Below are 13,600 nucleotides of genomic sequence, written 5' to 3' on the forward strand. Positions count from 1 at the left end.
TCGGGATGTTTCCACTTTGAGACTCTAGTTTAAGTCCTTTGGTGAACATATGGATGCATTTCTTAGGTTAGTATAATTCTTCGAGTAGGATTGCTATGTCATTGGCTATATATATTAATGTCAGTTTTCTAAAATGGTTGTACCAATTTACACTCAGTTGCAGGGCATTAATGTTGCAGTTGCTTGACATTTTGCCAACACTTGGCACTGTTAGTCTTATCAAGCAGGAAGGAATAATGTAAGGAAGGCAAATCCTTCTGCTGAGATCAGCTCACAACCTACACAAAACAAAATTAATTTGTTTAAAGGAGTCAGAGAGTTGGTGAAGCAACAGGGACCAGAAAGGCTAAGCTTCCAGAGAGGGAGAAGTAAAAAATGTGAGTTTATCATGTGTAGCTGCTTTTGTTGCTGGGGGATTTGTAGATATTTGGTATAGACAGCAGGGTGAGAATCCAGGATCTGCCTTGGGAAGAGGGATGTAAAATGGCAAATGCGTGAGATTTTGTGCAGCTCTATAAAGCTGAAAAGACAAAAATGGAGAATTTAGAGACCTCCAACACACAGCCAGTTTTTCCCTCAACACATTTGCTGAAATTCGAAGCTGTGTAAAGTGGGAGATTAAAAAACTAAGTTGGAAACATCTGAAAAGTAAACCAGAATGTTGCCCAGTCCCACACTGTTGAGTAGACTAAAATTAGAGCATAGAGCCCACCAGGGATTGGGCCTTTGTGTGTGAATGTCTGGCGTCTCAAATGACCTGGAAGGCCATATTTCAAGAATAAAAGAGAACCAGAGATAGACTGAGTCTGAACTTTGCAAAAAATGGCCTCGTCTGGGTTTTTGATTGGAGAAAAGTGATAAGCCCTATTTTTCTAACTAGTGGAAACATTAACCCATTCTAAAGAAGATAATCTCATATAAAATATCAAATATCTATATAGGAAACTCATCTATGGACATTTTTATTTTTTATCAAGTTTGTCCATCTTTTTCTCAATTTCTTTGAAAATATTAATAGTTATTTAATGTGCTTATCTGCAAAGTCTAAGATCTGCATCACCTGGGCCTCTTTCTGTTGTCCTTTTTTCCATCAGTTTCGGTCCCATTGTCTAGTCTCTTGGTAGGCCTGGGCATTTTTGAGTGAATACTAAAACATGGTTCTTTAATCTCTTGAAATTTGTTTTTGCCATCTATTTTTTTTTGAAGTTATTAATTTAAATCAATTTAAGGACTATGTCTGAAAGCCTAGTATACATTTCACTTGTTACTCTGTTGTCCTTTGATTTTGAGGTGATATTTATTGTTCTGCATAGTGATTTTGGTTGAATGCCAGGCATTGTCAATAGCAAGTATGATAGGTTTTGCATGATCGATCTGTTTTTGCTACAGTGAGGGTTCATCGTATCCTGAAGCTAAGTAAGAGGAGTTTCTCTGAATTCAATCAGAAAATGATGTAACCCAACACTATTTTGCAATCTCTTTAAGTCTTGGTCTACTTTTCACCTCCAATTTCTGGAGCAAATCTTGCCAAGTGTTCCGACTGAAAGCCTGAAGTAGTTGCTATGATCTCTTTTCCTTGGCAGTCTTGAATTCCCATTTTTTGTTTACCCAGTGTTATGAGATTGCCAAAAACTCCCTTCTCATCAGCTGCTTTTTACTTAGCTTCTTAACCTCTGATGCTGCTCAACAAGAAGTTGGCAAACACCTAATGGGGAATACAAACAAGGCCAGGCTTCCTTCTCTACACCTCTTTATTTTCCATGATCATTGAGGAACAATGGCTCGGACTCCAGTGTTTGTCTTCCAGCCCTATGATACTTTCAAAAGCTCTGCTGGCTCTCTTTTTTGGCAGCCATCTCCCACCTGGATTCACAATCTTTTACTCATATCAAAAATTATCAAATGCCCTGAAAGGAAAAGAAGCATCTATAAGTTAAGCTAATCTCAATGGCCGCCACTTTTTTCTGGGATTTCAGCCCTCAAATCCTGGCTGCCTAAGCAATTTTCCAATGTCTTCACACAGATTTTATTTATCTATATTCTATCTGACTTTTCCAGTTATTCTTGGTGCTTTGCTGATCTACTGTAAGTATGTCAATCATAGCCAGAAACAGAAGTCTCTTCACATATGTGTTATATTAACCCTGAATTAAGTGTCATTATTTCTATTTTACAAATGAGGTAAGAAATTTAATGAATATATGTGGTCTTACCACAGTTATATGGTTAACAAATGGTAGCTCTTGGATTGTGAGTTCCGATTCCAAGCTCAGGGTTCTTTACATCACGTCACAGTGGCCCCTATTGTTTTAGTAAACTAGCATCTGATCAGTTGGTGAGTCTATTGCCTGAAAAAAATAAAAGGAAAGGCTACTTCTCCATTGTCACAAGTTTATTTTCGATGTATACTATTGAAATACACATATATTTTCTATTTTTTTCTTACTGGACCATGACTCCTCTGGTTTGGTGTTCAACTGAAATAAATAATTTATATACCAACATATCCTGTACATATTTAATAGACATAATCTCTATGTCAATTAAAATACCTTCAAAACAACCAAAACACATTCAAAACAACCCAACTTTTAGATATATACATATATATTTTATAAATAGATGTTTCCTAAAAAAAAAAAATTAACATGATTTTAATTAATTTTAAAATAACATTATAAGAACTAACATTCATTGATCACTTACAGCTTCCCTGATCCTATATACAATATTTTATGTACAGGACATATATTATCATCATTTTCTAAAGGAGGGAGCCAAAGTTTAGGAATATTTTTAAAACTTGCCTAAGGATGTTTACCTGTAACATAGTCAAACCTGGGTCTGTACCACACAGCCTAAACCGGAGTTCATGTCATTAAACATCGTATACGCTATTCCAAAATACACAGGACAGAATGCTCATATTTCTTCCCTTTACATTTTAACATCTATCAATTTCCAGTTATTATTAATAGAGGAAGAAATCACTTATACAGCTGAATGAATTGAATGTGTATATATTATGGTTGCTGTCATGGATACACAAGAATCATGGGAACTTTTAATTTAGCTGATAAGAAAGAACATGAGCATGAGAAATACCCCACTGCAAAATGTCACTCAGTGTTGAGTGACACAGATAAGAGATTTAGGAAGTTAGACAGCAGAAGAGCTGTGAGTCTACTGTTGACAATAATGACCTGGAGGAGGGTGACTCTTAAAGCTCATCTTGAACATCGGAGTCTAGAGAAAGTCAAAATGTCCCAGGCAAACGCACTGCAGAGGTGCGGATGGACATGGTGAGTCCAGTTATCAATGCAGAGCCATCAAAGGCCTCTTTTTTGGTCTTCTTTAAATAAGCTTACCGTCTTTGAAGTTTTTAACATTTTATTACCTGTTTATCTTAAAGAGAAAAACTAAGCAGAACTATTCCTGCAGTATAATTTGAATAGGATAAGCAGTGCAGTACTTTACCCCCAACAATGCCCTCTTCACTCATCTTTATCATTTCATATCCATCCATTTGTTCGAGTCTTCAACAGCTCTAATAAATGCCAATTATCTTGAAAATGGGTATGCCTCCAGATATTGTCCTATATTAACAGCTTATTTTAAGCTAATTAATATGGCCCCTCTATACTTTGAGAAAACAGATTACATTCTGAGTACAGAAAGAAAAGAAAAGGCATCATGTGAGAGATGGAAAGTACAATCGTGCAATGACCAGACCACGTAGAACTCTGACTTACAACCTCTGCCATAATCAGTCTCCAAAATTAGGACTTTCTCAATGACTGCCAAGCTTTTATGTTTTGCCCTCACTTCTAACTCAGGACCAGTAGAGATAGCCAAATATGCTCTCCAAACCAATCTCATAAAATGCCCTGCTTCTAGATGGCCTGCCTCCAGCTTCCCCATGGCAACCACCACCATTCAGAGCACATTTTTTTTTAAACTATAAAACTTTCGCACCCCCCAAAACTTTGAGTCTCCGCCAAACAAACAATGGTGGCTGACTCCCTAGCTCTAGCACAGTATAAATAAATAGCCTCTATTTATTCTAATTTAGGTGGTCTTAGTTTATTTCCACACATGTTAACAGAGGGCAAACAAAATGTTTATTGAGACTTTCAGGTGCCAAGTACTTTGTTCTGTACCGGGGCCTGGAGCAGCAGTGATGAAGGAGCTAGAAAGAACCCCTGCCCTCGTGGATGGAGCTTGTAGTCTAATAAGAGAGGCAGAACCCGCTCCTCCCCCTCCCCCCCACCCTGACCCCCGCCCCACCCCACCTCACCCCAAGTAGGTGAAATAAAACAGATGAATAAAATGATAAAATAATATTAGAAAATCACAAATCATGCCAGTTAAACAAACAGCGTGCTTAGAGTAGGAGGGGGGTGTCTTTTGAGGCTAGGCTGGGAGACGATCTCTGGAGTAAACGTCAGGCTGAGACTTGACGATAGCGTGATAGTATAGCGTGAAGGATGGGCTAGCCTAGAGCAGAGCTGGCGAGGCAAAGAGGCGAGGTGAGGGATCGAGTTGTTTAGAGTTTCACAGCTTGTGACAGGCGGCAGCGAGAGGTTTCCTGTGTAGTTTTTCCCTATAGTTCCTGCCCTCCAGGGCTTCTGGGGCAGCTAGCCTGGGCGACGGTTAATGAAGGAATCCTTGCAAGTGAAGAGGCTTCTTAATGGCCAGAAGGTCCGAGAACACTGGTGACCGAAGGGAAGGCAAGGGCTCTTAAAAGTATAGAGGAAAAGTGATGAAAGATGGGACGCTATAGGCAAATACTACCGACTTTATGATTTTTGCCTTAGGGCAGCTTCAAATGAATGGGTAAAAGAGGAAAAATGGAGTATTGATGGAGGCCAGTGTCTGAACTTACATAGTGGAAAGGTTTGACTGAGCATTTTCGGGTTTGAGAAGTCTTAAGAGAAGGTAAGTGTCGAAAACAATGTGTTGGTGAGCATGATGAAGTAGTGATTTTTTTTTTAATGGATTAAATTAAAGCTGAAGCCGGTATTAGAGATACTATTTCTGTTGCCATTACTTCATGCGAACAAGATTATTTTCATGAATTTTTCACAAATTCATTTTTGACTGTTTTGACCAAGTTTCAGCAACTTGAGGAAAAAAGAAAATCTAAAATAGAATCATGCTTGTTTCTTCTTTGGGGGGCCAAAAGGATATTCCTGTTGGTCTCAGGGGACTGTGAGGAGGAAGCTGTGGGGAGAATCATGCCTTTCGAAAACAGGATTGCCCCCACAGACACCTGCCAACTGGTCTTTTGTGATGTCACTGCCATCAGACATATCTGAGGCTATTAAAGTGCTAAAAGGCTCCATTAAGAGAGAAAACAAAAGACTTCCGAGAGGGCTGGTAGATTCTCTTGGAGGTGTAGCCCCCCGGATCCCACGCTGCAGACAGCCCTCACACTCTATTTAGGGAGCTGGCTATTTTTAATTTTCCTTAGTTGGTTCCTGGAACTTGAGTCTACAACATTTTTTTATACTTTCCTCCTCGCCTCCTCCCCCGCCTGGAAAAAAAAAAAAAAAAAAAAGAATGACATACTATCCAATTTCTTTCTCTTTTTCTTTTACCTTGGTGTCATGTCTGTGGCTAATCCATGCTCTGAGCATGTCTTCGTTATCCATTAAGGACCCGCCACTGCCTTCTGGGTTTCCACACAGGCCTTATGTTAAGCCCGATGGCAGTATCATCTCTAAAAACCCCTCTAGCTGATAATCTACACTAAGATGATAATATTCTGGCTGTTCTAATGTGACCACAGCAGTATTGACAGAATGCTGCAATTGGCAAGCTTTTCTGGTGCTGATTTTCTTGTTGATTTTCACTAGTATTTCTCAGATATTCAGTGATTCACCAATCTCAGCGTTTCTGCGACTGTAATGTCTCCTTAACATGACAAATACACAGGGGGGCCTGCTGTCTCATACAGGGGCTTGAGCATCTCTGCGAAGCTGCGGAAGGGAGACAGGCTTCCATTTACTGCTTGGATGGGATAAGCATCAGCTGTCACCATGCCCCTGGAAGGGTCCCCTGATGCAACTGAGGAGTTTTGGAGACAAGCTTGAGCATCCCATCACCTCACGGATAAAGAATACACACAAGAGCGACATTCTTCCGATGTGTTGTCAAATGGATCAGAGTGAACTGTGACAGTCCTGGAGTGTGGGCGTAGGCAGAGGGGCGGGGCCTCGGGGAGAAGGGAACCTGTGCTTTCTGTGTGTGGAGCGCCGCAGCGTCTTACGTGGTTGTTCTGCCTTGTAGTAAGTGACAGGGAGCAGACATGGACCTTATGACGGACTTAATTATTATCGTACCCTTGAACAAGTCCATTCATGAGTCAAGTCACACAACATTGTATACCAACACTATTACCTTCCTTCAAAGTTTATTGTGAGAACAAAGTTGAAGAAAAGAATTTAAAAGAACTTTGAAATATCAACTCTGCCAAGTGGCAGATGTGATGGGTACAGAAATATGCAAACGCTTCTGGCCAGTCGTCCCGGGGAGTGAGGCAGGAGGGGTGGAAAACCTCCGTCCCTCTGGAACTCAGGAAGTAGCTGAGAGGCGTACAAGAATGAATGCAAACTTTGGAAGTATCAAAATCTGAGTCGTGGCTTCAACCCTGGGATTGCCGGCCCCCGCCCCCGGGGTCCCTTCGTCTGTGGTGGATGCCTGCACAATAGGAGTATTTGGCCCATATTATGGTCTGGGAACTGGAGGTCCTAAAGGGTAAACATTTTAACCAAATTCAAAAAATTAAATGGTATCTATGTATACAACAAAATTGGACAGACCGGGTGGCTTGATTATCCTGAATTGTAATCTTTTTAGAGTTTCCTCTGAGAACTGTGGAACATACAGGTTTTTTCTGCTTCGTTTCCTTGAGTATCAAAATGATTACCTCTTCTGCCCCCATGATTCAATCACATTCCCACAGAGAACAGGTTTTAGTGGCACATGCCTTTCTCCAGACTTTAAATTTTTACGTTCAACTCTAGGGTTTTCTTGTGTCATGCCGGAGGAGACATCTATTTTTTGTCCCTGCACAGATTCTGTTTTCTTCTTGGATAACAAAACTCCTCCTTTGCCTTTTGTTAACTGCCCCTCCACCTCTTAATGGAACTGTCAATCATAGTTTTACAGATGACTAATAACAAAATCCAAGGCCCCAGGACATACTTAATTGAGTTAGGGTAGGTGAGCAACCCCAGGAAGTCCAGTCATTTGACATATCAAACCAGGGAGATGATCTCTCCTCTGAGATTTAAGCTCATAAGTACTTGAGTCTATTTTTGTAACCACATGAAGTGATCTGGCTTGACAATGAAGTAAGCTCAAAGGAAGAAAGATAATGGAGAGAAAGAGAGAGAGAATGGAGAGAAGGAGGATGATGAGGAAGAGGAGGAAAGAGAGGTGCTCTAATGACATGTTTTATATCCTTGAATCTAGTCACTTGAAACCACTTTCTATCTATCTATCTATCTATCTATCTATCTATCTATCTATCTATCTATCTATCTTTCATATATCTATCATATATCTATCATCTATCTCTGTCATCTATTTAATTTTTAGGATAGTTCAAGTTGGGTTTTTTAAACAAACAAATATCCTAATATATACACCTAACATAACAGACAAATATATATGTTGATTCTCAGAATAACATATATTGAATGGCATACGTTGAATATACATGATTAAACATATGTCGACAAGTATGTGCTTTAATACTATAGCATCTAACACATACATAGTGAGTACTCAATAATGTGTTAAATAAAAGAATGAAGCCTTGTCAGTGCAGAGATGATTATTATATGTTTCTTCAGGGTTCAGGAATGGGGCTGAGAAAGGCCATCCTCTGAAATGAAAACTACTAAAAACCAGCCAATACGTATAAAATGCATTACACGCTAAGGTATGTTTTGAAAGTGTAGCTGATGTGACGAGGTCACCTACTGAGTCCAGTGAAGAAGACAGGGTGTTTTGTAAAAAGCTGTTATCGGCTCACCTCGATTGTGACATGAGGGAGAAAGCTCCTGCCTCGCTACAACAGAAGAACAATGTGCTAAATAAAGATGAGCCAACAGGAGGAAGTGCTAATGTGTTTCCACACACTTATTAATGTTGGAAAGAGTGATGCGACCAGTGCTCTCAGGAATGCAGGTGTATGTCCAAATACTCCTACCGTCATTTCTGTACTTACAAGCAATCGTTGGCAGATAGATGTGTCTCATCAGGGCCAGCTTCATGACCGCGTGACCTCCGAGTGACACAAAACCCTCGCTTTTAGAAGGGCCCTGTGTTCAGTTCAACACTCTGCTGTTGCTGTCTCGAAATTCTTAAACATTTTGAACAAGGCCCCTGCGTTTTCATTTTGCACTGGCCCTCCTGAAGATATAGCCAGTCCTGAGTCTAATTCATAAGTTATGTTTCTCATTGAAAATTAATAAAATGAGATTTTTATATTATCAATCAATCTTCAGTGGATTTGATTAATGAAAGGTGGTTTGCCGCCAACATGAAAAATCATAAAGGAGGCTTACACAAGCAGGTTTCTGAACCTTTAGAACGAAGAATCAGAACCCATAATGTGGTGTTTACAAACATTTACTACTTAGAAAATCCAGTGTAAAGAAGTTAAACTTTTAGTAGCCATTTAGCTTCAAAGAAAAATATAAATACATGTACCACCAGTTTATGCTGAAAAGAGAGATGAAAAGGATCCCATCAAAAAAACAGAGCTATAGCAAAAATATATGTTGTCTTCCATAGCTTTTATCATTTACTCATTTTAGGTTTTGTATGCATAGCCTATTTCTTACATATTTAGATTATTTCTAGATTGCTTTCAATCACACATGCACACACAAAGATTTCCTGAGAAGACACTTCATGAAAACTAACATTTATAGAGAATATTATTGTGGTTTCTTTCTAGAAAATGAACTCATTGATAGAGAATCTATATCATGAAAATATTTTGACTCACCACTGATTAGGTTTCTAATGGCTCTCTTCTCTATAGTTTTGTTCTGCACAAAAAGAAAATCACCGTTATTAGTTCAAGATGAGAACCTGACAACCAACTATAACCTCAACCATTGAAATGCATTTTTAAAGATGTTTATGCATTATTCAGTAAGATACCTTGAATCAAACATGTAAAAGCCCTTGAAACAAAAAAAATATATAATATATAACCAATATTATCACCAGATGGTAGACTTTATTTGTTATCCTAATTCCATTTTACATTTAGAAAATAAATATCAACATGAATATTTAATACATTTACTGTAACAGATGCAAAAGGCCAATATTGTTATTGTAGGAATGTGAGGCTCAGAACTATTTAACTTTAACGGTGCTGTAGTTTTTATGTGCCATACCACCTTTTTTTCATTGGAATGAGCTAGAATGTTAGTAATTCATTGCCAGAAGAGTCTAAGAAGCAACTCTGTACCTTTTATAAAATACTGTTCTTAAGATCAATACATTTGTTTAAAAACTGGCTCCCCATTTTTTGCTCCTGGTTTGGTCATTATCCACATTCTTCATTCCTTAGAAGGAATGAATAAGTTCATATGTTAAAATATTACATAGTTTTAACTTTTTAAGGTAGAATATAGGGTAAAAATGAATATGCAGCTTAAGATAGTGGTCCATTTATTTGGCCTAATAGTTTTTATATTATTGGTGAAAATTCATTTACTCTGAAAGAGTTAAAAGGAGATGTATTGGATGTGTGCCAAGGAGCTTTGGAAAAGCAGGTTCTGTGTAAGAGGCCATGCACTGGTGCTTCAAGTTTATTTGTTTGCTTGTGTTCCGACTCACATTTGAAAAGAGAAATTAGATGGTAAAAGGCCCAGCTATCTTGGAGGATCCCCAAGAAACACTATTTTTTATAGAGAATAGAGCAATTTAAGCCATGGATTTTTAGCCCACTGGAGCCAGTGGTGAAGGGTTTTGTTAAAAGGGGTTACCTTTGGGGAATCAAAGCAAACTTTAACCCACTATAAATTTCTCAGCTTGGTTTATTAGTTCTAATTATAGCGTTTAAATGGACATCAATTTCAATTGCTTTTTTTTATTTCTTCATCTTCTTCTGTTTAGGAAAACATAATTATCTATTAATTCGTGCAATATACAATTATTGAATTTTTGTCCTACAGAATACCAGTGCTAATGGAGAGAAATAACTGCATTGTTGGCCAAGGTGGTTAAATCCAAAAACCATTATGGAGAAGTACGTCCTCAACAAGCTGTCAGAAACTCATGCTCACTGGAAGTGTGACATTGTGTTCTACAGCATATCTGAGAACAAAGCAGAATGAGCACTTTTCTTATTTGTAATGTGAGAATATAAATACTTATCTGATAGTTATAAAATAATAAGATAATCTATAAAAAACTGTGTAGGCACACTAATCCAATAAACTTTAAGAATCATTTTATTTGCGTTGTTAAAATAGCGCGCGCGCGCGTGCACACACACACACACACACACACAAAGACATTTATGAATACCAGTCAACAGAAAATAAAATATTTGGCAATCTCTGAATAGCAGTATCCTACGAGCTACGTGTATTTTTCAAGACCTCATTGTTGAAGCTTATCAAAAATTTGTTCTGCTGAGCCATTGCATATCTTAAGAACTCAGTGAATTTCATGAAAGCAAGAAGTAGATTTCCAAAACTGAAAGAAGCCAGCCTTGTTTAGATTTAACCTTAGGTTCATTTCTCACTTGGCCCCATACCCAAAGGGAAGAATTCTTTTCACTTGCTAATGCCCAGAATGAAGTAAACCCCCTGTAGCACATTCAGAAAGACAGGAACCCACTTAAATTAATCACATAATAGGAACCCTAACACAGGCTATATGCAGAAACACATGCACCTCAAGCCAGGCCATAATATTAGCAACTGCGAATCATTCGAACAGCAAAGGAGCTGGGAAATAATGTTTTCCCCAGCTTCATTAGGGTATGATTGACAAATAGAAGTATAAAATAGTTAAGGTGTGCAATGTGATGATTATACATTATATGTGTGTTTATATATATATACACATATAAAATATATACCTATTATATATAAACGTATTATATATAGATATATATATAATATTCCCACCAAGATAATTAACATATCCATCACCTCACATACTCACCTTTGTGTGTGTGTATGAGAACATTTAAGTTCTACTCTCTTAGCAGATTTCAATTATACAGTACAGTGTCACCAACTACAGTCACCATGTTATGTTATATCCTCAGACCTTATTCATCTTATTCACTGAAAGGTTGTACCCTTTGAACAACCTCTCCCCATTTCCTCCCCTTCCCCTACTTCCAGCAACTACTTTTCTACTCTCTGTTTCCATGAGTTCGATTTTTTTTAATTCCACAAATAAGAGATACGATGCCATATTTGTCTCTCTCTGTCTAGATTGTTTCACTTAGCCTATCATCCACATTCATTCACGTTGTTGCAAATGATTGGATTTCCTTCTCTTCAAGACTGACTAATACTTCATATATATTTATTTTCATATATATCTTTCACTCCTTTTGGTCCCATCTCTCATGTGCACTCATCGAGGCATTCTTAACTTTTCAAATAATTATTGTTTTACAGCCAAATCATGTTTTATTTAGTAGAGATGACTTGGAGATGAAAATTAGTAAGAAATGCTAGATATTATATTAAAGCAAACAAACAAAAAAGGATGGTCAGAGATCAAATTAAATAAGACAATTGAGTATACCATTTCTCTTTTAGTTTGATGCGAAAGTAGATATTTATTTGCATTTAGCTGCTAAGAATGATGTCCCTCCCCCACCCCCAGGGATAGAAAATAAATATTGCAGCTTTAGGAAGCATGACTGAAATAGATATTTTTTCTGTTGAATTTATTCTGAAGTTAATTGATCCTCTGTATTTAGAGAGTATATGGACTATAAAAGAAAGATAAAACAACTCTGATTTTAGTAGTTCCTCATTATCATTTAGAGTTCATCATTATATTCAGGGAAGCTGAAATGCTCTTAATCATATCAATAATTGATCAATAACTGCTTTGTACTAAGTGAATAAATGACACATCAGGTAAGATTTGAATGAGAAATTAATCATGCTATACATCATTGCTTTTATAATAGAATCCTATTGGACTCTTTAAAAAGAGAGAAAATCAACTTATTTTTCCTAAAGTAACATTCAAGGGAAAAATGTGTATGTTATCTTCTGGGCGATACCGACTTATTGGATAATTGGGTCTCATGTCATAATAAGAGAGAATAATTCCCCGGGGGGCAATGATGCACTTAAACAAAATAGGTCAGATATATAAATAACAGAAGAGGCAGTTACAAAAATTCAGAGTCAGCTTAGAGACTGTTTGAAAACAATTTTTGTCTCAGGAGACATTTTTATTTTCATAAATAGGCAAATATTCCTAAACAAATGATGGAAGAATGAAGCCTGATAAATGTATGAGGACTTAAATAAGGATACAAAAATCTGGTCTACATGCTACTGAGTATACACCAGGACAACACAATGCAATTAAGGGATATGCACTAATGGTTAAGTTGTGTTCTCTTGGTTTAAGAAAAACTAATTTTTCTTCTCCAAAATAGTTTTGCTCTTGGCATCACTCTAGAGCAACTGTATCTGTACCGCTGGCGTCATATGCCTGTTCACTCTTCATTGATCCACCGAGACCACTCTGATTCCTATCCCCAAGTGTGTTTCCAACATCAACATTTATACACAACTATGAAAGATTGCTGAGAAATAGTTCTGTGGTATAGACATTGCCAAAGGCAACTAGACATAAAGATATTTCATCTATGTCTTGCTTTTGTCTCTACTTTTATTCTCTCTTGCATACATTTTATTGCATATGAACTAAATTCTGGATATTTTTATATTTCTTGTCTCTTGTTTGGAGGTACCAGGATCTGATATAGGGTCAAACATAGGGTCTGAATTGATTCAGATGTCTCACAACATAAAACTTCTTTAAAACAAAGATTTGTGCATTTTCTTCCTGCCCGTTTTCTCACCTCACTTCTCTCTCTTTTTTCTCTGGCTCTGAGAGTTAAACTGACCACACCTCTTTTTTTTTTGCATGGAAAGACTATGATGTAAATGAGAAAGTTGATAGAAAAATACAGATTGAGATAACAAAGACCTAATCATTCATCTTTGCATTGCTGGAGGACTCCAAAGGGCAAAGCTATAGAAGCTTTGAACAAAAAGCCATTATGATCATGAAACTATCGATTGATATGTTCTGTCTTGCAGATTAAGTATTTGGTTACTTATTATTTCTTTTCCACAACTTCCTCCCCACAGTTTATAAAACAGAGTCATTGTAAAAAGTGATTTTGGGACTGGTTAATGAAGCTATATGCCACATTAAATAGAATTCTGCCCCGAGGATCAGATAAAAATTGTGCTAAGTTATCTGAGGCCAGATTCACTGGTTTGGTTAAATATAAATGGGACAAAACATATCATCTGTGGTTAACCAATATGAACACCTTACCCTATAC

The sequence above is a fragment of the Rousettus aegyptiacus genome, unplaced genomic scaffold (genome assembly GCF_014176215.1).
Source record: "Rousettus aegyptiacus isolate mRouAeg1 unplaced genomic scaffold, mRouAeg1.p scaffold_m13_p_2, whole genome shotgun sequence".
Lineage (NCBI taxonomy): Eukaryota > Metazoa > Chordata > Mammalia > Chiroptera > Pteropodidae > Rousettus > Rousettus aegyptiacus.